The sequence below is a fragment of the Corvus kubaryi genome, unplaced genomic scaffold (genome assembly GCF_017639235.1).
Source record: "Corvus kubaryi isolate FWS band 111438036 unplaced genomic scaffold, C.kubaryi_AGA036_p1.0 136, whole genome shotgun sequence".
In the NCBI taxonomy this organism is placed as follows: Eukaryota; Metazoa; Chordata; class Aves; order Passeriformes; family Corvidae; genus Corvus; species Corvus kubaryi.
In genome coordinates, this window is record NW_024580670.1 from 10,613,203 (window position 1) to 10,639,788 (window position 26,586).

The 26,586-nt window shown below is 46.5% G+C and overlaps 1 long non-coding RNA gene and 1 other non-coding gene across 2 annotated transcripts in view; both read right to left on the bottom strand.

Moving 5' to 3' along the window:
• Window positions 1-26,586, bottom strand: part of LOC121659070 — a 38,873-nt gene that overhangs the window by 8,981 nt on the left and 3,306 nt on the right. Inside the window, exons 3-7 of the long non-coding RNA XR_006014152.1 lie at window positions 25,139-25,534; window positions 23,396-23,543; window positions 23,177-23,288; window positions 8,298-8,519; window positions 1,412-1,542 (exon numbers count right to left, since the gene is read on the bottom strand). This is a non-coding gene — a long non-coding RNA (uncharacterized LOC121659070). The remainder of the gene's footprint in view (window positions 1-1,411; window positions 1,543-8,297; window positions 8,520-23,176; window positions 23,289-23,395; window positions 23,544-25,138; window positions 25,535-26,586) is intronic.
• Window positions 18,493-18,575, bottom strand: TRNAL-UAA. Its single transcript has one exon. It is a non-coding gene; the product is annotated as a tRNA-Leu (tRNA).

A 26,586-nucleotide genomic window follows, 5' to 3' on the forward strand; every position in this document is an offset into this window, starting at 1 on the left:
GTCTGGCATTAATACAGAGTCAACTCTTGTTGTCCTTTTGCTCTGGAAACACATTGTCCGAAGTCTCGAGGCGGAAAAGCACTCAGATGCTCAGTCAGGCCAGAGGTGATGGCAGGTCCCTGCAGGATTGCCAGGCTGAGAGGGCGTTTGCTGGGATATTACAAACAGCTCCACATCAGGAACTGACTGCAGGCACTTGAGGCAATGTGGAGCAGAACTGCAGGGGGAGGCCAGGCTTTGCCTTCGCCTCTTCCACAACACTTTTCCCTCAAACAAGAATTCCCCCCTCCCCACCCCCCACCATGAAAATGCTGCTGCCAAGGCTCTGGGGATGCCTTCAAATGCTCAGAAATTAAAATCATGGATTCTCAGAAGCATCCAAACAAAAAATATAACTAGTGCCAAAGCACCTGCAAATGGGTGGAAAAGGGGGATTCCACTATCTGGCTTTTTCCAGAGAGAACTGGCAGAAGTGCCAAGTTCAGCAGTCCCTGTAAAGTCTCTAGTGAGCTTTTAAAGTAGCTGCATTTTAAGCTAGTCCTGGCTGATGATTGATCAGAATAGCAATTACGCTCCTTTTTTATGTTATCACTTCAATTTTGCTTCCTTAATTAAACAGCTAACCATTTCCTCTTTTAATATATACACCTCTGAGGTATATGCAGGTTATTGGATAAAATATGGCAATCCTGTATCACGTATTGGTATGCACATAGCAATGTCATAATGGGATGTTTAAATTCCTTATCTTCCTTTGAAGGGCTGCCTTTCTTTTCCCTTCCCCAGCTACTACCAGTGCCACAGTGCATACCAAGATCCCACTCCACTGCCCATGTCCTACATCTGTGACACACCAGTTTGCATTTCAGGGCTCCCCAGGGAGCATTTTACCCTTCTGTCAATGTCACAGATGTTTGGCTTTGAGTCCAATGGAAGAAATATTGCTCTTTTCCCCCAGTTTGCAGCCAGCACTGAACAGCACTGGCCAACACTTCATACCACCAGAATAATGACACTTGACTCTGCCTAACAGAGGCAGGCTTCCTTTATCTGATAACATCCTCTCCTGAAAACTGTCATGGTTAACTGTGGCTAGGATAGCAGTGGGGAAAGAAGTCCTCAAAGTAACTCATGCTGAGGAAAATGAGAGGAAGTCTGGTTCCCTCCAGAAGCAACCTCACCATTTTGCAGGGTTAGCACCAGCTCTGCTGCACTGCTGGGAAATCCCAGCCTCCAGAGCAAGTCCTGGTTGAATCCAGGTGTAGGTCATGGTAAGAAAGGCTTTGCACTAAAGACAGAATCATGAGAAACTCCTGTGCAGTTAGAGCAAGACCAAATTTGAGAACAAGAGAAATGCCCTCCTCATTTTCAGAAAAGGGAAGAGAGAAAAAGCAGAAAAACATTAACAGACCAACAGTTCCATTGAGGTGAGCAGTAAATACTGAAAACTGGGACTTTCAGCCACGTGCAGGTGGGGTCCAGTAATTATCAGCTGGCAGAAATTTCCTCTGTTGGATCTGCATGACCATTTCTTGAAAATACCTGAAAAACAGCCCAAAAATTTTTATTAAACCAGTGATCTAAGGCAGGGTAGCACCAGCAGCACACCAACAGTAGGGATGATTGGGACCAATGGCTCAGGCAGGTGTATTTTTTCCTCCCTCTGCCATACAAGAGAAACTTCTGCCATTTTCCCAGCAAAGTTATTTGAGAAATCAACTCCTTTCAGCTCAGCTGAGTTTTAGTTTCATGCATTTTTATACACTCTGCAAGAATGAGAAGGATATTTACATTTTTTAATAAGCCTGACAGTTTGAAAGTAATTGGGGATTTATAATGGGTTTGTTTAGGTCTTTTTTCCACTTGAATTCCAACTGCTAGTCTTAGGCCTAACAAGCAATATTATCGCTATGGTGATGAGGGAATCTCAACAGGAGGCCCTGAAGCCAAAGAGGAAAGCACTGGCGTGTTTTGTTTTGTCATGGTTTTTTTTTTTTTCCTTTGAACCTGCATTTTAAAGCAAAACAGCATAAACAAAATTTGAAGCAAGATCAAAATTCCTCCAGCCATCCAGTGCTCACAACTCTGGCTTCTTCCGCTGGTTCCCCCAGGAGCACTCAAGCCAGTGTCTGATCTCCATCAAGGTGGTTTTTTTCTTCTTGGCAAAGATTTGCATTTATTTACTCTATTATGGCTCTAAAATTATCTTAATCCTGATTTTTCTTTTGGGGGACTCAGATGTTTGTTGGTAAGGATGGAATTAACCTGCAAAGCTCAAGGTCTGGAATCATATTCCTGCAGTTAAATCTCAAGGACTCAGTTCTTCATATTCCTAAAATGGAAAGACAGCTGCTCCCAGTGGAGGAGAGAAAAGAGCGAAAGCCAAGAAGGGGTCTGATGCAGTTGTGATAACGGGGTTTGCAGTGGGGACTGCTTTCAGAACCTGAGACTCCTGTGGGTCTCTCTGGCTTCCTTGACATTGCTGAGACTGCAGTGCTGATGTGTCCAAGGCTCCACTAGGCAAGGGCTGCTGATGTTTCACAGGTGATAAGCTCTGAGCCTAAATTTTAAATCGGGTCCTTGCTTCTTTGTGCCTCAGTGCCACACCTACTTAAGAGAAGAAAGACCAGTCCCTGTCTTCTGCAAGAGTAAGGATATAAATGCAACAGAGAACAGCGGGGCTCAGTGTTTAAGTCAGAGTTGCCCAACAAAACCCACAAGAAAGAGTTATAATGAGGAAAAAAAACCAAGCAGGACTAGCACTGTCACCCTGCTCAGCGGACATCAGCACACACCTTCATTTCAGTGAAAGTGAGCACCAAGCAGTGGTGCCTTGGGACATTCCTGACTTTGTTAAGGACAGAGCCTCTCGGTTCACATCTCTGTGCCTCGGGCCTCCAGGGCATGCAGGGCACACCAGCTAATACCTTCCTGCACCCCACAGTACTGTTCGTTCCTCAGAGCAGCTAAAACTGTGCGAAGAATGACCTTCATGAGCAAAGCAGGGCGGAGATGTTGCCACTGCTCTTGCTTGCTCCTCACTGAGTGCTTTGAGTTGACACCCACGCAAGGCACAGAGCCAAGGGGCAGCTTTCCCAGCGGATCTCTGGCATGGGACTGTGCACCCTTATTTCTTCCCCCTGTGGAGCAAGGAGGGACAAAAAGGACAATGCCCATTCCTAGTGTTTCCTAACTCCCACAACCCCAGGAGGGGTTTCTCCAGCACCCTTGCAGCAGAGAGAGCTGTTGTGCCTCTCCTTGCCCTGGCATCCGTGGCAGTGCTGCCCACTCCCTGCTGTACCTTCCCAGCACATGCATCCTGCATCTGCAATGATGCTCGGGTCTCATCTCCCTCTGGGAGGGCAGCAGGCAGCGAGGGGGCTGCAGGCAGGCTGGTGGGACACATGGAGGGAGGAGTGGGAGAAGAGTCAAAGTCAGGGAGAGGAGATAAAGAGAGTAGGATGGGAATGGGAGAAAGACAGCAGGGATGAGAGGGGAAAGTGGGAAATGAATTGAAATGAGTTAGAAAATTCCAGGCAGATGAGCTTGAGCATTCAACAGCTGAGATGTGGGGCCTCATTAGAACAGACCGACTGAAGATAGAGACATTAAGGAAGGAAATGTGTGACTCACGGGGGAAAATGGGAAAAACAGCACACACCATAGCAGCTGCTCCGTTTACTTCAATTAAAGAGCAGCTCAAAGGGTATGTTAAGGGGAAAGGAGGGGGAAGCAAACAAAGGCACAAACAAGAGAAAAAAAAGCCAACCAGATGAAGCAACTGTTACCCTCAAGCACCTAAATGAACTGAGTCATGTATTTCAACAAGGGGCCAGCATTCCTCACCCTGTCCCTCCAAACTGGTTGAGCTGACCAGGGAACCTGGAGCCAGGTACAGGGCAGCGAGCGCTGACAAAAATACTGTCCCAGCTATCAGGTGGGGAAGGGGAAGGGGAAGGGGAAAGGGAAGGGGAAGGGAAAGGGGAAGGCAGTTTCCCTTAGCATGTTCCATAACTCCTGGGGAATGGGCAGGCAGGGCATCGGCTGCACTGACCCACCAGCCACAGGGTCAGTGGAGCGAGGAAGGGAGGACAGCAGCGGTGGGTGTTTTAATCACAGCTACAGCCCACAGCAGAGCTGTGGTGCTCAAAGGGAAGCAAATTGCACCTGGCTCCAGGGTGGTGGGGAACACTGTGACAGCCTCTCCATCCTCTAGTGCCACCCCACAGCCATCCCAGCTCACCTGTTCCAGGCTTTGCTGACAGCATCAGCCAGAGCCAGGCAGCCTTTCACAGTTGCCTCACCAGTCACCATACCTGTCTGGAATGAAAACACTTCTCTTACCTCCTTCTGTGGTGTAGGGAGATGTAAAGAGCTCGCTGAGATTGGTTGTGCTGCTTTTTCAGGGAAAAAATGATTGACATTAATTCCAGCTGGAGACTGTAGTTGTTCCAGCCACGCTGGTGTGAACATCCTGGCACTGGGAAAAGAGAAAAATAAGCAAGCTGCCACCCATCTCTTCCTTCCTCCAATAAATGTCAACCCTAATTTCTCAGACCTCGTGAGCACTGAGAAATGCTATACTAAAAGGGTCCTGGACTGCACTGAATCCTGTTTTCAGCTTCCAGGTGATAAATACTGAAACTGAAGAACAAAGTGGACCTGGGAAAAAAAGCAAGACACAGGAAAAGGAAGGGACACAAGAAACTTTCATGTCTCTAGATGTTTCCTCCTCGCACCTTCCACCAGGACAAAATGTGTTTAGGATTTATAGGGGAAGAAAGTTTTCTGTTTGGAGCCCACTGACTGCCATAGATCTCTGCTTTCTTTACCGGTGCCCTCACGTAGGAGGTTTATCTCTCTGCTCCAGCTGTGACACCAGCCTGCAGGGGTTAGTTGCTTTGCTTGGTTGACTGAAGCCTCAAATTGGGAGGCTACTGGGTCAATCCTAACTCATGGCCTTCCCAGATGATCAAGACAGACAACCCCACAATGTCAGAAAACATCTACTTTCATCTTTGGTTGGGGAAAATCTTTGCTCAGATTCTATCCTTCTCTCCTTATCTTTTTGGATGCTTCCCAGTTCCTGGATACACCAAATCCATGACCCCTGGCTGACTCATTCCCCATATGAGCATGGCAGTGGATTTCATGACAAAGTTCCATGGTCTCAGGATAATTACCTGCCCAAAGTCTCCGATAGAGAGCCTAGATACAAGCAAACTCCCAAACTCCTGACATTTATCACTCTGAAGAGCAGCCAGTGGAAAAGCAGCCCCCATCAGATAAGAAATGTCAGTCAAGATTTCAATGTAGTCAGCTGCAGCTTTTAAAGGACACATCACAGTATATCTGCAGGACAAAGTGTGGTGAATGTTAAATCTCCACACCGTGGGAACCAGCACAATGGATCACATCTCCATACGTGATAATGGGAACCTCATAATTCTCTCACACAAACTTTAATGCCAAAAAGTTGCCACAGAGAACCACCGAGGACACAAGGGCTCCTTCTTCAAAGCTTCTGAGATCAGCAGCATTAAAGGCGTTTTCTTTGAGCTGGCTCTGTGTTAAGCTTTCTCTCTGTCCCTTCATCTCTCCCCAATCAAGCTGTGCCTCAGTCAGCACCCAGTTGTTAAATTCTGGATGGATTAAAGAGCCTGAGAAAGTCCTTTTTTAGGAACGTGATGTTTATCCATCACTCATCTACGTGAGTGTTAAATTTCAGATCTTCGGCTCCTCTAATGATCGTTACATGGTGGTGCATTCAGAGTCTTTGCTTTGCACAGTAGTGGGGATGTTTGATCTAAAGGCTTCTCTTTGCCCAAGATTAAATCTGAATTTGAATCATCCTTTGGGGTCTAATTGCATAGGATTTTGGTGACAGTGCAGCAGGGCCACAGAGTGTATTGGCAGGAAGAAGAGGACAGGAATTCCTCAAATGATGGAGCCCAGAAGATTTCAGTAACATTTGGGACGGAGAAGAAAATGGAATTCAAAGACAGAAAAAAACAGATTTTCTTGTGCAGTGTTAAAAATGAAAAAAGGGGAAGGATAATCTCTCTAATTAAATTCCTACAATTCCTGCAGGCTTCCAACTACTGCCAGCTTAGAAGATGTATTGACCTTTTTCAGACCCTCTCTGATGGAGCTGTGGGTGGGCAGGGTTAAGACTGACAGTAAGTTCTTCAAAACTGTGAAGTTTTGACACTGCATTAGGCATAATTACACCTGCCAAAGACAACATACTCCTGCAAATTTTCTGTTGCAGAGCTAATGGCAGAGGGACTCTTGCAAAACCCTCCACAATAATTTCTGGATGCCTCAGGCCTTCAGGAGCTATCTTGACAGGATGGTGACATCTTGCTGTGCAACAGGAGGCTCTGCTTCAACTACAGGTGAAGCCAGCAATTTGAAGCATCTTTGCTTTTCTTCTTCTGGAAAAGTTCACCCTTTGCTTTTTGGGAGTGCCACCACTTACAGACGCACAAGAAATATGAAGCCATAAAATCAGCACTTGCCAGTCAGCTCCTCTGGTCTGTCACCTCCACTAAAGGGCAAACACTTCAACACAGCAAGGAAACACATGATGATACTGAGCTTCGTGGTAAAACCAACCCCTTCTTCCCCTCTTCTCAGTCCTTAAAATGACTTTAAAAAAAGAAAAAGGAGATGTTCCACGGGCGGGCCCCCCCCCCAAAAAAAAAGAAACGATCCCTTACAGGGCCAAGCACAGCACTGACGGTAGCCAAGAAATACATGCAATAACTGCAATATCCCTCCCTGGTTCAATTTCTTGCAAACCCAGCAGTGCAAAGATGGTGTGAAGTTTCCCCCAGAACAGCAGCCTTCCTCCCCACAAAGGAAAGCTCAGCCAGGCTGAGGCTAAGTAGGAGGGAAAGGTCTGTGTCAGAGCAGGACTGAAACCACAGGACTTGCTACAGCTTTTCCTCAGCTCTTACCCTGGTCTATCCCAGTGCCTGCCCCGCCCAGGCGGATCTGGAAAACTGCCTTAGAGATCCCAGACAAAGGCAGTCTGTGCCGTGTGCACGTGGGCATGAGCCAAGGAACACACGCAGGTGTGTCAGCACTGCCTCAGAGCCTGCTAACCACGCTCACATGAGGCTTCTTCTTCCTTCCCAGTGGCACTTCTCTCACTGCCACACCACCACACCCTTCCAGCTCCAGCTTTGCATGCCCTGGGGAGCAGGAAGGTCGGCACTCAGTGCCAAAGGACGAAATGTTGAAATCCTCCTCCAGTTGAGATTAAATTAAGGGAGAAGGGATGGAGCATGCCAAATGCAGTGAGGCTCAGATAAAAGCTCATTGTCTTCACCGAGACCTGGGTTTGAATAAGAAGTTCAGGATTTGGCAGACTCTGTGTAAAGCATTGCAGAATGACTGCTATGTGCATGCAGCTACTTTTCATGCATAATATATATAGGAGCATACCATATGTTTAAAGAATCAGACAATCAGGCCCATCTTGAATGATATTATAAAGCTTTCCTTCAGTGTTGCATTTGTTCTAAACAGATGCATTTCTCCTTTTCCCCCTCCTCCCCCCAAGCTTCAGACAACTCCCAGCCTGCCAACACTCATTTATAAGGAAACCAGGTGTCCATCTTTAAAAAATGAAATAAATCAGTATACAAAGGAATCTGTCCAGGAGGAAAGCAAGTGCCCATCTCTGCTATTTTTGTTTCAAACAGGAAATATGTTGATAAACAAACTAACAAACGGACAAACGAGAATCAAAACAAGGAAAAGGAAGACATGAAAACTCATAGGAATTAGGTTCTGAATTCTACAAAGCCAAATGCTAATCATGCCAGTCCCCAAATGTACAGAACAGATGAATTCAAGAACAGAAAGTGCGCCAATGATAGCAGATATGCTCTGGATGAAACATGTCCTGCATCAGTTATGAGAAGGGCTGGATGCTCTTGTCTTTAAAGTGTATGGTTTGATTTGATATTAATTCATCAGCAGCATCACATGTCTCAGGGGCTCGTCTCTGCTCATTATAGGTGCTTTGCATATGTGGTTGGAAAAGAACCGCCATCTGATTTGCCTCGTTGCTGCTGTCTGCTGTCACCGTGTTACCCTGTTAGGGAGCTGTTGGCAGCCCCTGCCTCGCATCAGGAGCTCTGCTGGGCCCTGGCTCAGCCCCAGCGGGTGCTGCATGTCCCGGCAGCAGAGCAGCTCTGGCAGCTGGGAGACCGCCCAGCATCTCCCAGCACATTCGGTGTTGGCAGTGCAGGGAAGGGAGGTGAGAAAATCCAAGGCCAACCCACCTTGTGTGAACCATCCATGAGAAGCTCTGTCCTCCTGCAATGCTTCAAGAGACGTTGCCTTCATCAGTCCTTGGCAGAGCAGCAAAACCAACTTGAAGGCAAAAGCCACCAGGCTCAGCACCAGAGCAGCTGGGAATCCCCCGCAGCTGGTTCCCTGTCCTTCACATGGAGTTCCCTCCACTCGTGCAAGCTCTTCAAGCCATGTTTTATATCCTAATTAAACTGAAAGAAAAGGAATTGGATAACAGTCTAAAAGATTTGCAAGCTACATCTATTCCACAGAATTACTCCTGTTCCCACTAGTGTAGCTCATCAGGTCCAGCACATGCTCTAATGTGTGGGATTAATAGATTTGTAACAGTGATAGCTAATATGAGTCTGTTCCGGTTACATACTTATCATGGGTCCTTGCAGGCTTTCCATCAAAGCTGCTGAATGAAAGCACTTTTTATTAAAGAAAGAGGAAAAAAAAAAACCTCTTTGCCCATAAATCGCTCAGCACATTAGCCTTCACAACAATTCACTGAGGCAAGGTCGTATTTCCCTTGCATTAATTTAGATCCTTGGAAAGTTCAGTGAGATAAGACAAGGCAAAACACAAGAGGCTGTGTGTTCAGCTGCCATGAATCAGCACGTCTTCCCATCCACTGAGAATCCAACCATACATCTAAAAAGAGCCATAGCAAATATACAACTATTTCTTTAAAGACTTGGGGTCTGGTAGTGATAATCCGTATGTTGTATGATTATTTCAAAAGAAAGGGAGAGGCTAAAAGGACAGATGACATTTGGCACATGAGAGCAGCTTTTACAGCCCAATAGAGAAAGATTTTTTGATTTCAGCAGGATGGGTTTTGCCGCGTGGTGTTGGGAGTCACCAGGTTTAAGAGGAGTGGAAAATATTTTGTTGCTTTGTTTTGTGTCCAGGCAGTATTTCAGTGGGACACGCCCTGATGCCAGCCACAGGGCTGGAGTAGAACATGACAAATCAAGTCACACAGGGACAGGCTGAAGTGAAGTATCTGATGATGATGCTCTGCCTCTCAGTTATCTCCCTTCCGCTGCTCAGAACAGCAAGGAAAGCTGCCAGCTCTGAGCCCTGTACTCGGCGCTGTCCCTTTGATACCACAGCTCTCTCAGTCATGTTTACACCCTTCAGATATTTTTAGGCCTTTTTTTTCCACATGCAGAACTACACATTGTCATCTCGTAGCCTCGTTTAGTGGTTTGAGCCTTCCCACATAAATCATTTTTCCCAAACATCTGATCATTCAGTGATCAGAAGGCAGAAGGGTGGTCTGGTTGCACTTCTTTTATCTTCCTCCCAGGTCCTGTTATCTGTCATGGTGGCCAGGACCAAGAATGTGATTTGTTTCAAGGACAAATCAGAACCGAATAGGGAAGAGCTGTTTCTTTCCCATGGCACAATTTGCCTCCGTGTAAGCAGACAATTTTATTTGCAATAATATACTGGTTCAAATTGATCTCCAATTTGTCATCCCCGAGCACTTCAAGGACCCCCATGCCTTACCTTACAATAACTTTGTCAAAACTGTTAATTGCTGATAAAGTTGGAGGGGAAAGGGGCCCCCTGAAAACAGCTTATGGTTTAGGATGAATAATTTTTGGTAGAAGGAACCTGATTTCTTAAAATTATTTTTACAATAAATACACTTTTCTCGCCAAGGGAATAAGATTTTAATCATCTTCACTTTGAGACCTTCCAAATCTCTTCTTTTTGTGAGTTGTTTCAACTCTTTTGGATACCATTCTTGCACATACACATATTTGGCAAGTTTACCAGAAAGCAAATATCACATTACAGTAACGGATTTGTGGGCATGATCTGGTCCAACTAGACAGACAGCTAAGCACTGTAAAGAGTTCTGTCAAATAATTATTCTCACCAAATTTCATTCTCCGTAGTGGTCATGTTATCCACATCAAATCCTTGGTCCTTCTGTAAAAATATCTTAGAATATCCCACACAAGCACCATTAAAACAAGCTATGCCAGATCATGAAATAGAAATGCATTCAACCCATTATTCTGTGAAGAAAAAGCTTTTACAGGCCAAATCCAATTACATGCCATGCTTGTAAATTCATTCCAGAAAACCTTTTTGGCCAAAAAGGTCCATGTTAGCCATTATGGGATGTTTCTTAGCAAAAAACCTCCTACTGCTGCAATCACTCCTCCCCATCCCACCCTTACAATGACCTCCAGCAAGTGCCAGATCCCAGCTGGTTGTTGGCACAAAGGTGAGGAGCTGGGTGGTTGAGAGCAGCATGACAATTACCCGAGGCTTGACAAGGTGTCCTCCCTTCGCCCACCTCTGACTCTGACCCTCAGTGCTTCCCAGCACAAGGAACGACTCCCAAGGCAGCAGCCTCACAACCAGGACCTGGCTATGGGTTAGCACCTCATCAGGTATTGTGCCCGTCACTGTACATGACAGGTCCTGCTGCTGTGGAATGTAATCCTGCCTCTTTCCGGGCTCCGTGGGTTCTGGAGGGTGGTGGGTAACCATAGAAACAATGTTGTAAAACAGCATGGGAGCTGACGTGTGATAAAGCGCTACCGCCGTGCAAAGCCTGTGCAGAGCCCTCCAGGAGGAGCCCTTGTGGATGCACTATGGGTTTGAGCAGGGATGTCCTGTGTACAAAGTCAAGAGTGGACCAGAGGACAGAGCTAGCATGGGAAGGCTGGCACCAGCCATGAATGCGACCTGAAGTCCTTAAATTAAAGCCCAGAAACCCATTATGTTTGCACACATTTTCTTTCCGTTTCTGAAGGGAGCAGGTGATGCTGAGCTCTGCTCCATGTCCCCACACAGCTTTAAGGTTGTGTTCACCAAAATCTCCTACAAGTATATGTAGGATGCTGCAAGTCTTGTTGGATTGTTCTGAAGGAAATTCAGGCTCCTCTTGGCTTGTTCCAAAGCTTGTTCATGTATGGAGAACACTCTTCTAATTATACAGAAGTACTTAAATATGAGATACCCTAGAAATAGCAGTATTCAGTAACCTCCAGTAATCAGCAGGAGCAGGTTCCCACATCATCATCATGAAAATATCAGCTTCTATTCTGTCAAACAGAAGCTGAATGCCTATGGTGCTCAGATGTGCCACACCAAGGAGTTTCCAGTTTTAACACTGAGCTTCCTGGCTTTCTCTCAAGACATTCCCATGAATCTCAGTATACTATGGGGACTGTAGAAGGTACAAATATAAAAGCCATGGCTTTAGGAGGAGAGGAAAAGCAGATGTTCTTCCTCCGTCTTCATTATTCATCTGCACTGGGAACAGTCACCACTTGGACCTGAGATTTCAGCCCAGCATTAATCCTTCTCTTACCATATCTATGCCTTCAGCTGAGGAAAACAGCGATGCAAGTGCAGCACAGTCTTACACTGACACTGGTTTCTGTCTGTGAATTCTCCTGCACACAGGACATGATAATAAATCATACACAGGGCACACTGATCGATTCTGCCCAAGCAGTATGTTGTTCTCCAGGGCCAACAAACCAGCACTTAAATAGAGTTTCCTTGCTCAGCGTGCCATGCTGCAATAAAAAAAGTTGTTGTGCATCCCAGGCAGGTCATTTAGCCTCCTGTGCAAGGAGAATGACAAAAAGATACACATGTAGGCATTAGGAAATGCTCCCACCTGAGGTTCCTAAAGTGAGCTCTCCAACAGCTCAATGTTTCCCCTGTAGTCTTCCTAATAATTAATGGAAAAATAGAGTCTTCTGGGAAAAATTGTCACTGGGTAATTAATAAAAAATGAAAGTGAGAGAACAAGAACAGGGATGTTGCAGAAAGCATGCAAATTGAAAGAGGCAGGCTTAGAGTTGTGATCTCCTTCCCAGTCTCTGAGGGAACTTAGCACGTGCTCCATGTTCCTGAATGGCTCACTGGGGCTCTCCACCTCTTCCACTCACACTTCTGAAACAAGAGACATTGTGATGGAAATGTTCACGCCCTGCCACATTTCTCAATGGCCCAGCATGAACAGACCTGCTCAAACAGATGGGGAATGGCTGTCAAGGACAAATCTCCAAAGTCCAGCAGGGATCTATTACGAGGTGATCACTTGAAAATAAAGGTCACTGTTTGTTTGAACCTGTGGGTTCAATCTGTTTACCATTCTGATGTGGAGGGTTATTAAAACCCAGGAAAGAGCTCCTTTCTCTATCAAAGCAGTGATGCAATGTCCTTTTGCTTTAGAATCTCTGAAATGCTTCCCCAAAGAGCAAACACTCAAGCACATTTATCTCACAGTTCCCAAAGCAGAGTTTAAAAAACCCTAAGCTTTCAAGGTCAAAATTGATGCTTTGTTGGGACATGGGGTTGAGAAACCATTGCTGGAAATGCTCATCTCCCAGCTCTGTCTCCACCTGCAGTTTGCGAACACGAGTGCCTAAGCTAGCACAGATGCTGGGGAATCCTGAGGGGGAAGAAGATGAAGATGGATGGTGTTATGATTAAGCCAGAGGACAGGGATTCAAGGGACCTGGTGTCACTTATAGACCTCCTGTGCTGACTTTGGGCAAGTCAATTAACCTCTCTGTGCCTCTGCTTGCCATCTGTAAAATGGAGATAAGAGACCTCCCTACAGCACAGGAGTGCTCGAAGGAGACTTGTGTGGTTGACAGATGCTCTCATCCGATGCCAACAGGAGTCATGAGATTTCATTGACAGGAGAGTGATGGAGTGGAGAAGACCCACTGCCATTTGGGGTTATGTGGCTTTGTGAAAACTCAATAGGTGTCTGTTCTGCTTCCCTTGCCACCTGCTTCACACCTGTCTGTCTTACAAGGCACAAACGCTCTCCTGACCGAGCCTTGGCTCCGATACCAGCTGTGGGAACCCACGTGTCTCATGGGATCATCTCACGAGAGGATATGTATCAGTGAGGATTTTTGCCATTAAAAAAGGTGATGTGAGCCTCAGAAAAAGCTATGGAGAGGCCAGCCCTGTCTTACCCCTGTGAGTGTGGAAGTGCCTGAGGTGAAAGGCTCTACTTCCCTAGGCCTGCTGCCCTTGTGCCCACAGGGCACCCAGATAATTCCCCACTTGGGGAAGGGTGTCCTGCCCATCACAGCAATGCAAGAGGTATCACAGCTGGCCCCACCTGTCCTTCTGTCCCACCAGGCTAGGAGAGCTCACTAATATCTCCAAGACTTTTACAGCTCTGTAAACAAGGGAACATAATTTGCCATTATGCTTTTTGATTTCTGATTGGGGCTTTTTTTTAAGACTCCAGGAAAAAAAAGAACATTCCTTTGCTTTCACAGGAAATGCTGTATTTCACCTTCCAGTTTCACAAGACAAGCATCTAGTCCTAACCCTGGCAGAGCCTGCCTGACCCTTTCCTGCAAGGCTCAGGGGGAGGGTTTCTTTCCCTCTCCTGTTGGGTTTGTGGGTGGGGTTGTTTTTCTTGTATTAAAATCCCATAGTATTATTAAAAGGAATTGCTCAATTCCTTTAATTGGCTCAGAAGATAAATTCTTCCCTCAGCCCAGGGGGTCATGGCCATCAGCAGCTATTTATTAGCAGCATTGATTGAGAAGAACAGCCTTTAAATGGAAATAAATTGAATTCTATGGCAAAGAGTATTCCATACAGGCTATTAATATAAGAGAAGGAGCTTAACAGTTTTATTTCATATTTGTTTGCTCCCCCCCTCAGCTCATCACTACTCCCAGTTACTTTCCATGTTTCCCACCAACCATCCCCTCCTCATTATGGGAACTTCCTTACCTACATGGGTGAGACCAGGCACAAGGGTGATGATGATGGAGACTTGAATGAGCTCAGGGAGGCTCCAAATCAGATCCCTGGGGCCAGTGGAGGAAGCAGGGGTGATGGGGAGCAAGATGAGACTTCCACATGCATGTGCTATAGAAATAAGAGGGGGAGAAGAGCTCTCCTATGCTCTCTGGAGAATTTTTGTTCTATTTTTGCCTTCTCCACTGCTCAAAAACTGTCTTTGCCACCCCCTTATCAGCTCCAGAATACATCCATAGTGCACACCTTCATTCCGGTGTTTAATTGCTTGAGATTGTTACTTGTAGGCTGCTAATTTATTAAAACCAGATTTCTCATATTACTCTGGAGCCCACAAGAATCATTGCCTTCTATTAAAGGCAGTGGTGCGTGCCTGCTTGTCTTTTTTCTCTGGCCACCTCTGTAATTGCAGCCCACTGCTAAGATGTGAAACTCTCCCCTAGCAGCTCAGCATCCTCCACTGGGAGTGTTTGGATGAGAACAAATGCAGGACAAACTCATTTGGGATATAATCAGAAATAACTGCTCTGACGTTCACGGAGATTGCGCTGGGGATGAACAAAGCCTCTAAGCTGTTCAGGTCACATCTCACAGATGGGCCAAAAAGTGAAGCCAGGGACTCCTGACACAGATGGTCACTGGAAGCATCATGCAGACTAGACCTTGCCAAAATGTGATGATGGATCCCCACAGCATCCAATGGAGCCAGCACTGTCCTTGCCCAGCTAAGCACAGAAAGGTCTTCTCTGGTCATATGGGCCATCTTTCGAGTCAAACACGTCCCTCAAAGCAGATATTTGCACCATATGCTGGTGCCACAAGCACAGATGGGACTCCCAAACCAGGAGATCTATAGAGAGAGATATACACATAAACACAGGTATCTCCATATACCAGGTGGCTGATACAGGCCAGAAGCTCCCTACTTCTTCTCAGCCATCACCTCTCCAACAGGTCTGTCCATCTCCAAAAGGCTGTGCAGCTGCCTTCATCATCTCCTGACTCTGCTCTGCCTTTGAAGAGTTCCTTGGCAGCCCCATGCACACACCTGATCCTACAGAGCTGCTCCATAGCATCTAACACAGAGAAGTAGCGCCCCTTAAAGCAGTGCCTGAGCCTGGTTTTCAAACTCCTAAAGAAAAGAAATCAACAGACAATTGGGTGATGGAAAAATCACTCTGTACTGGAGATACTGCTGAGCAGCAGTGGGGGAGTTGTCCATCCCTCTCAGAGTGTTTTCTGAGAGCCTGTAATCACAAGAGACAGATACCTCTCAATATATGAGGACAACACCACAGCCCTTTTGTGTCATGGCACAGCTCATGTTTCAGACACACAGTGTTTCCCCCAAATTTAGGTTCCTATGATTTGCATCCTCATCTGGATTTGGCACTTAGCTCCACTGGTGCACAAGTGCAAGTTCAAACATAGGATTAAACCACCACCAAATGTTGGGGTGGGGCACTGGATCCAGACCAGCTGGGAGATGCCTTGTGGGGTTTCTAAATCCTCCTGTGGTCCAAAGGCCACCAATACTCCACAATGCACCCAGACAGCCCATGACATTTTTCACAGTCAGTGAGCATCTGGGGCAGAGCTCAGAGCACCTGCAGGCAGGTGTAGGCAGAGGAGGCAGAGGCACAGGCAGAGGCACAGGCAGAGGCACAAGCACCAGCTCTCGATACTCAGCAGCCAGCAATTAGAACAGCAGCATTACAAGACTAAAACAATAACATTTTTGTTTATCTCCTAAACAGTTAGCTCATTTTAGCACTCTGCCTCCAAGTGCTAGGCAGGCGGCAGCTTTCAGTATCCAAAACAGTGTGGGTGCATCTGTGATTGTAAAGTGGAGAGTTGCTGCTCCAGATCCCTGGGCCTGGAAACGGTGTGGTGGGAGGTGGTGATATGAGCCGTAGGTTAGACTGGGTGTGGGGATTTCTCAGGGAGACAGAGTGGAGGCAAGCTAGGCTAGCTGCTCTGGTGCCTGTGGACTGGCTTTGACCTACATCCTTTGAAGATCTGGCTCCCTGTTCCTGAAACAGCCCACGTTATTCCAGGACTGTTTTGTTTTACCTAAGTATTTGATTTATTTGATGTTCACATGTCCCAGGATCTAATCTGAGACCTGCAAGCAGGATCACACAGCAAAAGACAGACTTACAAAGATCCAAAAAAACCCATTTCATTTAGATTAGGCTAGGCCATTATTGTAGTTTAATATAGGAATTGATTATTATTAGTATGCGTATTGAGCTTAACAGCTTCGATTTGTATCTATTTCATCACTGTTAATCTTTGATAAATATGTTTTTAATAATCTCTGGGTATTTATTGAACATAAAGCTGTCATGTGAAATTGAGAGTAAGATTGCTAAAGATACTTATTATACACTACTTCAACACAAATTCATTATTAAAAACCTTTCACCGAGGCTTACTTTTAACCACAACATAACTGATGTGGATACTGCATAGTTAATCTATAATAAGTATATTTGCAATAAACTATTGATATTTAACCTGCAGTAACTGTTTTAATAAATATGATACATGGAAATGGCTTTTGGACAAGCTGCTCTTTTTTTATCTCTGTCAGACCCTTGGAGGATGTGGGGTGAGAAGGGGGAAAGCAATGGCCTAATAGAACGCAGTTCACTCATCAGTCCCCACAGCCCTCCCCTGCCCTGGCCACTGGACTCATTGCTGTTTCAGTCCCCAAACCTGCAGCCCCAGGCTCTTACTGGGGTCTGTCATTTGGTCTCAGTCCTGACTCATATTAACATTTGGCCCCAACCATCCCTATAACTCTGGTGGTCTGTGCCATACAAAGGCTGTTAATTCAGCTCCTGGTGCCCCCAGATGATGCTCTGTCTGCCCAATAGTTTTGCAAAGTGGATAAGCGCCCTCAAGGGATCTGAAGCACACAGAACCCATACCCATGGGGCAGTAAAAACACAAGCTTTGTGAGAATATGGATCAACAGAAAAGCTCAAATGAGGAGATTTCAGCTTTGAACTCAGCAGAAGCCACCAAATGCCTTTGACACATGAACTAGACAGGAGTCTGACTCCAAGCCATCAGAGGCAAAGGACTTGACACACAGTGCTGCTGAGACCCCCTGGGATATCTCAGAGATGTGTTTGTCATTCTTTACGTCACTTAATGACTGAGGTTAGTTGCAACAAGCCAACTCTAGCAGAAACGCACAAAATTTCCCTCCCAGCACTGATCAAATGGGAGAGGAGCAGAATAATTCCTCCCCTGTCCTCTCCCCTGGGTCCTGCCCCATTTGTTATATGGCCACTCATACAGGTGCTGTAAGCCTTCCTGGAGGCCACTGTCTGATTCTCACGTATCAGAGAGAGCCAAAGATTTTAACGTGCAACTTTTAATTGAGCTGTATCATCTGCCACAAACATGAAATTAATGGTCCTACATCATAATCATAAATTCATACATAACCCCATGCACCAGCAAATAACTCTTTGCAGTGATCTACAATGGTAAGCTGATTTGCAAGAAGCGCACACTACCCAGGAATCCTAATTAACCAAATTAACACCATCACTTCAAATCATGTCCCAGCAGTAGGACATTTCCGATTGGCCTCGGGCTGGAGCAAAGCAGCCAAATGAAAACCTGACAGCATCTCTGTGAGTCCAGCAGCCTAACCCTCTACTGGGGGAAATATCTGCTGCCCATGCATGCACACAAGGAAGGGAACAAAAATCTCGTGAGCATTTGTAGGCGCTGACCCAAGACAGAGCACAGCACAGTGACACCGTGCAACAGAGGAGCAGCTCGCAGCTCCTCATGCATTTCCCAAATCCAATCAGCAGTACAAGGAACCCCTTTCTGCCATGCTGGCTTCCTCCAGGGGGTTGTGACCCTGCCAAATCCCCTCAGAGAGTGCCAAATGTTGCTTTGAGTGAGTCTGCAATGGGTCGTGGGAAGGAGATGATAAAAGGAACAGTCTCCACAAACCCCAAACCTGTCTCCCTGAACCCACTTGTTCGCACTGGTCTCCCCTTGTGACTTGCCCAAAATATTTAGTGCTCAACACCTTTTTTTCCCTCCTTCTGGGTAGTCAGGTTTTTCTATTTCTGCCATAGGAAAAACAAGTTGCTATTTTGGGAGCATGTGGGACTCAAGCCTATGACGGTCGCAGCACTCCCTGCATGGAAGATGAGATCCGCAGCCTGTGTGCCAGAGGGACTGGCTTGTATCTCTGTGCACATTCAGCCTGCATGGCAGGGAGGCCCAGTCCCACCAGGGTCCTCACGCTGGAGCATGGAATGGCCTCAGCTCCCCAGGCACAGGGCCAGAGATCCCGTCCCTGCTCTGAAGTGATGTTCCAAAAGCTGGGCTGGGAACTTTGGAGCTGGAGGAAAAGGAGGCTCCTACCAGAAGTGGGGTTCGAACCCACGCGGGCATGTGCCCATTGGATCTTAAGTCCAACGCCTTCACCACTCGGCCATCCTGGTGGGCTCTGGGCTCTCCCCTGGCCCACCAGCTCCTCCCTGAGAGCTCACAGCTCACCGAGCCCTCGGGTCCCAGCCCAGGACACTTCCGAAGCCCAGTGACACCATTCCCTCCTCACTGCTTTCTTTAATGTCCCCAGCAACTGATGAACACCTCTTTGGGAGACAGCAGGTCTCATGGGCCACGAAGGATGGCACAGGCCCTGTGTGCCACCCCAGGTCCTTGTGCAAGGACCACAGTCACTGGTGGTGATGCCAGCAGGGACCCTGGAGCAGGAGGGACACCTCTGGGAGGTCCCTCCTGACCCCACTGGGTCCTCAGGGGAAGGGAGCAGCTCTGACAGCCTGGCAGCTCTCAGCCAGCCACAGCACACAGTTACAGCCCTGGCTTTGCACCCCAGGTCCCGCTCCTCACCCCCCTCCTGCCTGCATACAGTACTCTACTAGGACATTTAGCTGGGACAGACAGTGCTACAGGAAGGTCTTTATTTTTCCTTTGAGATGAATTACAGCTTTTTTTCCATCATCTAGGGAAAGAAAAAAACCCAAACACCACTACAGAACCTCATGGGGTTCAAACCCACAACCCCCAGGTGCCCATGTTCAGGAAGTCTTAGCCCTTAAGCCACAGGAACCTGATAATTTCTGTTTCTGAATTTAGCCACCCTCAATCTTCTCAGGCCAGCACCTTCACACAGAGATGTTATCACACAGAGAAACCCTGCCAGGCCCTTTCACCAGAGGATTCTGTCTGCTGGAGATACTCTCAGCCAGGCTGTCCTGGTCCTGTTCTGCTTCAAAGTGAGAGCAATTTCCTCCTTACTTCCCCAGGGACTGCTCATTGCTTTGCCCTGGGGTAGCTGAGCCACTTGGAGGGCTTCTGATTGGCTGATGGAAAGGGAGAGGCACTGAAAAGGGATATTTCCAGGTGTCAAAAGAGGGTGACACAGAGCTCCTCAATCTGGGGGGGTCACCCTGGCCTCCAGAGATAACTCACAGGTACTAGATAGATCCCAGTCATCCCATGGGAGAATGCTGCACGTCCTCGGCTCAGAGGAGGACTGGGTCAACCTATTCATATGCTGCCAGGAGGAAAACTCACAAGAGGGGACAGAAACTTTCCTTTTTTACCCTGTTCATTACAGCCACATCAATCTGCCGTGCTGGTCTGTGTGTGCAGAATCACAGCGCAGCATCCCTGGATGCCTCCAGCTGCAGCACCCACATTAATATCAAATGAAGTCATGCTCACAAAGGGTGTTATGCTTGCCAGCTCCCGAGGAATCTGCTCCTAATGAGCGACTTCAAAGCATTAATGAGCTTGCAAAGCTCTCCTCTTCGTTTACAGAGCTGGATCTCACACGCTTGGCATTAAGACAGGGGTCACCCGTCAGCAGAGGAGAATGCGTGTGCATGTCAGCGAATATAATATATTTGTCATCCTCTAAGAAGCAAAGATTAATCATGCCCTCCCCAAAAGGAAGTTTTTACGCCACATCTGCTCTTCACAGCATGGAGGGAAGGGACCTGCCCGCCAGGACGTCCATGACCCACACTGCTCAGATCCCCAAAGAGCCCAGCTTTGAAGCTAACAACCCACCTTAACCCCTTGGGTCCAGGCTGGGAAATGCTACTTGGATTGGCAGCCCGAGGGATGAATAAAGTGGTGGAATCCTATTCCAGTGAAGGTTTAATGCATGCATGGAGGAAGGGAGGGATAGTATGGATGTGTGAGAGAGCAGGCTTGACTGATGCTTCCTGCTCTGTGGCATCCTTCCAGCACTGGCAAGAAAAGGAGATGCTGGCCCAAAACAGCAGGGCTGCACAATCTGTCTGCTGCTCTCTCCAGGGACCACTCTCTCCCAGCCACAACCCCCTCCAAGCCTCCCTGAGCTAACCATAAATCCTTGTGTTGAAACAGCCTCCAGTGCCTGGCCACCAGCCCATGTGCACCCATTTGAGGGGCTGAGCCTGTCCATTGTGCTGAGCTGGGAGGTGGCCACACAATCAAACTGTGGGAAGGGACCAGCCTGAGCACAGACCTGCTGCTGGGCACTGATTGCCCTTCCTCCCGAAGCCCCTGAGCCTCTTCAGCCTTCCCAGAGCCCTCTTTTTGGCTGGTGTTTCTGCTGGAGCAGGGAGGGTTGGATGAGGTACAGGACAATGAGATATCAGCTTGTTCTTGCACCACTGCTGCCCAGCCTTCAGACAATCTCCACCTACAGCCTACAGAGGTGCTGGAGTGGGGGCAGCTCAGCTTCCCTGGCATGGTTCAAAGTTACTATGACACATATCCAAGGGGGTCACAGGTACAACCTGTCTGTATTTAAAAATTCAGCTGCTTCCCAGGGTCTACCCTGGCTGTGCATCATCCACAAGGTTGGTTGGCTTCACCTGCAAACCTGCACAGAGCCCTGGCTGGGTCTGGAGTCAGCCTTGCCTCTGGCAGGGTTGTAATATCAGCTGAATTACATGTACTGTCTTGGATGTCTCCTGTGCAATCCCAAGCCAGGCTGGCTGTAGCTTGCTTGAAGTACCCCCACGAAATGTCAGCTTGAAGATGACACAGCTATAAGCTTTCAGAACACATGTTCTGCCAGAGGAAGACAATAATGTCCTGAAGTCAGAAAGGTGTCATCCTTTGGTTCAGAAACACATTGGCAATGTTAACAGGAAAGCTGTTTTTCCCCTCTTCTCCCTCCAAAAGAGATCTTCTGGCACTTGGTGTCTATTCAGTAGGTCTGTGTTTAATTTAAATAGCCACTGGAGGCAACTCTGTCCCACATGCTGATACTGCAGCTGAAGAGTGGTTGATTGGTAATTAAGAAAAAAGATACAAAGCCTTAAAGGTAAGAGCAAAGTAAAGTAAAATTAAACTTTGAGAGATTTCAGACCAAAACTGCTCCACTTTATTGATGTGGAGGCAAAAACATTCTCAACATCATCGCTTTAGAAACTAGTTGGAAAAAGGGAAAAGTGGGACAGGGTTCTCCTCTGTGCTCCTCTTGAGCCCCTTCCCTGCTAAGAAAGCAGTTCAGCACATGGGCTATGCTCCCTTTGGAGCTCTGTGACCTGAAGGTTTGGCAGCCCTGCCAGGGTCATCTTAGGTTAAGCACGAGAGGACAGCTTGGCTCCACCTTGTGCCATAGACTTGGGGGGAAACTTCATGCTGCTTATAGCTGTGTTTGTGTAGAAATTAATGGGGAAGGTCTTAGGACTTTGTCAGATTTAAAACACACTACTGGTGTCCCTCATGTGTCTGGAAATGACCACATTTTTAGAGTAACTGGAGTTCATTGACAAAGAGTTGAACAGCATTACTATTTAACTGGTCCTCAGTAGGTTTAAGAACAAACAGGCAAACAAGCACAGAAGATCACTCTTGCTCCCTGCCTTTCCTCCCTCTTGAATGGCAGTTCAGGAAACCAAGCCAGCCTTTCTTTGTATTCAGACGTTTTTCGTTATAGGATGGCTAGGAAATACATGTTGTATTGCTACGGGTGAAGGCTTATACTCTGCAGAATTTGACACGATGCCCTGCTGCTCGTTGGCTCAAATCAGCCCCTTTGGAACTACAAACCTTATGGTGCTGTGTAGCTCCAGAGGAAAGGTCTTCCATGTAGCTTGCAAGTACTGGTGTTTGGCCAGAAAACCAAAGACCACTTACTGTGGGCACAAAGACTCGATTAAAAACCAGTGGAGTTGTGCAATTACGGGAGGTAATTTATCCCAGAGGGAAAATATGTTTTCTTTGTTGAGTAAATTCTTCCAAAAAAACCAACAAAAGCCCCATCAAACCAAAAGCAATGCAGCTACCAGAGCTAAAGTAGTAGTAAGTCACAGATAATAACAGATTTGCCTACTTTCTCCTGCTCAGAAGTGGTGTCCCAGATGTTTACAATTTTCCACAAGCTATTGCTAGTCTAAATTATTCTTCCAGTTATTTTCCACAAGTATTTCTTGGACAACAGAAAGTTCCTCAAAAATTAATCTTGAGGGTTCAAAGTAGCCTGGTTTTGAACTGCTTTGATTCTGAGTGGGCTTGTAAGGAGATGTCAGGAATGAATGGTGATGGTTCAGCATTTCAGAATCATCAACCGTCCATATTGAATTATTCCTAAAGATGTTCTGGACAGGATGCACAAGTAGCTCATCAAGACTTCACCTTTGTTCACTCTGAATTAGATTTTGTGAAAGATACCATCATGGGCACATCTTTCCCTATGGCCATTCCATGTGTCTTCCAAACAGAGAAAATGAGTCACAGCTTTGCAGAAGGGAAAGCTCAAGAACACATCAAGGATCACAGTACTGCAGTACTGATGCCTCAGATGCTGAGTGCCCAAACCATGAAGTCATAAAGGGACCTGATGTAAATTAGACATTCACTGCATGTTCATCTGCTCTTGCCTAATGCCGTCAGTCAGCTTTTCTACAGTCACTGCAGAGAGAAACTTGGCCAATCCTGACTTGAGGCACATGATCCCTTCCAGCCCCACTCTCCATACCTGAACCTCAGCATGTTTTAATCTCCAGAGGTGTGTGAACCAGGCTCTACTAAGGTCGTTCCAAAATCACACAATAAAATCTTATGTGTTACTTACTTTTGGCTGCCTTTTCACATGACAGAGGAGTTAGCTCTGGTAAGCAACAGCTCAGTGGAGAACTCCATCCCTTCTGGGACCATAACTTAGGAAATACTGCAGCAGCTCTCCTCTGAATCAACCCAGAGGGGAAAAGGAGGGGACTGAGTTACACGTGGACAAATACCAGCAGAAGAGTTTTGCATTTGTCAAAAAAGTCTCCTGCAATTATTTACATACCTCGGACAAAAGTGCTGGAATGAATGGGAAAAACCTTTTGCGCTCCACGTGCAGCATCAGCAGTGCCCACTCCTGCTCGTTAGCTCAGTGGGGAGGTGTGCAGGCAACAGATCACATCCCAGATGTCAAGGTGCATCTGCATGAATTCCTAAAATGACATGTGTTCTTTAGCCCAGAGCTTGGCTCCAGGCTAAGAGCTAAATTTGATGTTCTCTGCGGCTAAAACTTCTTCAAAAACCATCCCAGGTTAATTAGGGAAGGGAAATTTTGGCTGCAGTCTGTTCAAGAAGATTGACTTGGGAAATAGTATGAAAGTCGCGGTTTTTGCAAGAGCAAAGAGAAAGAACAGACTCATTTCTAAAAGCCCTGCACCTAAGAACTTCAGAAAAGTGCAGAACTTCACTGAAATACAATAAAAGGGATTGCCTAAAAGCAGAACATCTCCTTTGGCTCCACGTACCTGTTCCCAGAGGCACCACATCATTCCTGCTGCTCACAAAACAGCCTCTGCCTCCTTTTAATAGTTTTATTTTTAGGCTTCTCATATTTAATTCTCCCTTTATCCTTATGTAAGGTGCTTGGAAAGGCTGCAGTGTCAAACAATAATTACATCAGAGAAAATTTAGAATCCACAGTGTTAAAATGAGCCTACTCTTGACAAGTGAATGAATGTAGGAAGTGAGGGGATACAGTTCGGTCGAGGAGAGCACCCAGCTGGCAGTGTAACAGCATCTCTTGTGGGCTGGGGGCACCCGCCCTCGGCTGTGAGCAGGCTCAGCCTGCAGCACATCAGTTCATGCCTACATTAGCGTGGGATGAGATGCAGGTGCATGTTCAGGCAGTGCTGTCAGTGCCTCTCCCCATGAGGAACCTTGAGCTAGGCAGTTTTGCCATCCACTTACCACCCCTGGGTGGGCTAAAGCGCATGTAGCTTCACCTCAGCTAAGGATCAGGCATTCCTGGGGCCAGGATGCTTCCCCATGACCACCATTAATCTGCTTATATTAGAATTAGAAGAAGGAGAAGATCTGTCTGCTTCACCCCATCTGTGTTTCTGAGGATATGGGTACCTACCTCAGGCAGGATTCCAGTACCTTTATAACTTACTCCCCACCATCTGTGCTGAAGTAACTGGACATATATCTGCTGTGCTAAATTAAATTGTTTTAAAGTTAGAACTCAAACTGACACAACACTGAATCTTGGACTATGCCCAAGTATTGCCACTGCCAGGGTGTTAAAGGAACTCACTGGTGATAATCTCCAAGCACCTGGGTTGTGTTTTCCAGTGAATAATCAGATTAGGGTGAATTTGATCCTCCACCCATGGAGGCCATGCGGAAATCACTGATGACTGAGACTTCTGTGGGTGACCAAAAACTTATGGGGAGACCAGGAAAATATTTTCCTCTCTAAAAGAGAGCATCACCTGCCTTACAGTGGATTCCAAGTAGAAATATTAAAATGCTGACAGGTATCAGATATCTGTCATGCAATGTCTAAAATCAGGTTGTGGAGAAGAGTAGGTGTACAGAGTGAGCTCACACATAGTACATACAAGAAGTTTTCTAGGGATAACAAGTTTATGGAATATATATATTTTTCCCCATATGGGTTCCCAGCTGGACTTCTTTGCTGCCTTGGAAGAGACCAACTTGCTAAAAACATCAATAATGTCAAAATCCAGGATCCCCCTAATTAGATGCGACCTTTGAAGGGAACTGCTGAAGGCTGAGAACTCACCTGCTTCTGTAGCTTACCCCGGCCTGCTAGGGGGACAGCAGGACCACGGGCATCTCTGTTTCCATTTGTTGCCTTGTAACTCATGTTCATGCTACCAAGGTGAAGGAAAAGAGGCTTATAAAAGAGAAGGATCGGGATGAAGGAGGGCAAACCCGTGAAGTTCCACAGCTTCAGCTCCATGGTCAGTATTCTGTCTGGCATTTGACACTCTTCATTTTGTTTTTCCTGATCCACTTCATTCTCATCAGTTGGCTCCTGTCCTTCCCATCCTTTGCTCCTCCCACGGAACAGAGGCCTTTGAGGGGCAAGGCCATCTCCAAGTGGAACTGGCTGCCAGGAGAGCGTACAACACAAGCAAGCTATCCCAAATCACGTGGCTGGTGGCTTCCTGGGAAACTGGAAAAGAAACTTCTGAAGTTAAAAAGATAGAAAAAAATCAGTTCTTCAAATTTATGCTGATTTGCTGCAACTATGATTTTCTTTTACACTCAGTTTTCGGAAGAGCCACAGTGAAATGAGTACTGAGCCCCTCTAAAGTCCTATGGACATCAAGCACTTCTCTCCAAGGGCTTCTTTCAGAACTTCTGATCATAAACTACAGACAGACAAACCCTGAAATATTTCATTCTTCATTTGCTTCCTTTTGGTTTGACTTTTTTGTGTGTTTGGGGTTTTTTAAAGTAAGATATAGTCTTTCTTCTGGGATTTACAGCCTGAGTTTGTAACAATTAGGCAAAGTAAACCATGTGGAGATTTTTTATGATCTGCTTTAAACATAAAGTTCTGGAAAGTAGACAGTGAAATTATTATTATTTTGCTGAACAGCTGTGCTAAAGCGCAGAGGAAAGACTGAAAAGACACTTCTATTTGTTTATTTGGCTTTCAATTGCTACGACAAAGCAAATCACAGCTTTGGTCTTGGTCCACAATTGAGTTAATTGGTAACACCTCAAATTGTATGTCCTAAAAAAACTCCTAATTAGCAACTAAGCACAGGATAAACTAGGTAGCATGTGTTCATTTGTGCTCCAAGAGGACCAGCCAATACATAATAGACAGTTGACTGAAGACCCGAAAGCATCTGAATTAATGTGTACATGTGCAAGAGGGGATGTGTGTATGTGTGTGCACATTCTGTCCTGTCCTGTGTCCATACAGCACCCAGCACGATGGGGCTGGGCTCCTTAATGCATTCTCTACACAACTGGGACCCAATCTGAAACCTACAAAGAGTCCTTTCTGGGAGACTTTTGCTGCCTCTGGCAGTCTCTCGGTCAGAGCCTGCTGAGAAATATTTGCCATTTCCTTCCCTGGTTAATTTCAGAGAGCTCCCAAGGAGATTCCCTCTCTTTGCTCTTTCATTTACCATTCAATCCCCTCACACTGCAAGAAAGTACTCAGAGCACCAGGGGAAGAAATGGTCCAGATATGAGCAGTGAAGGCACTGG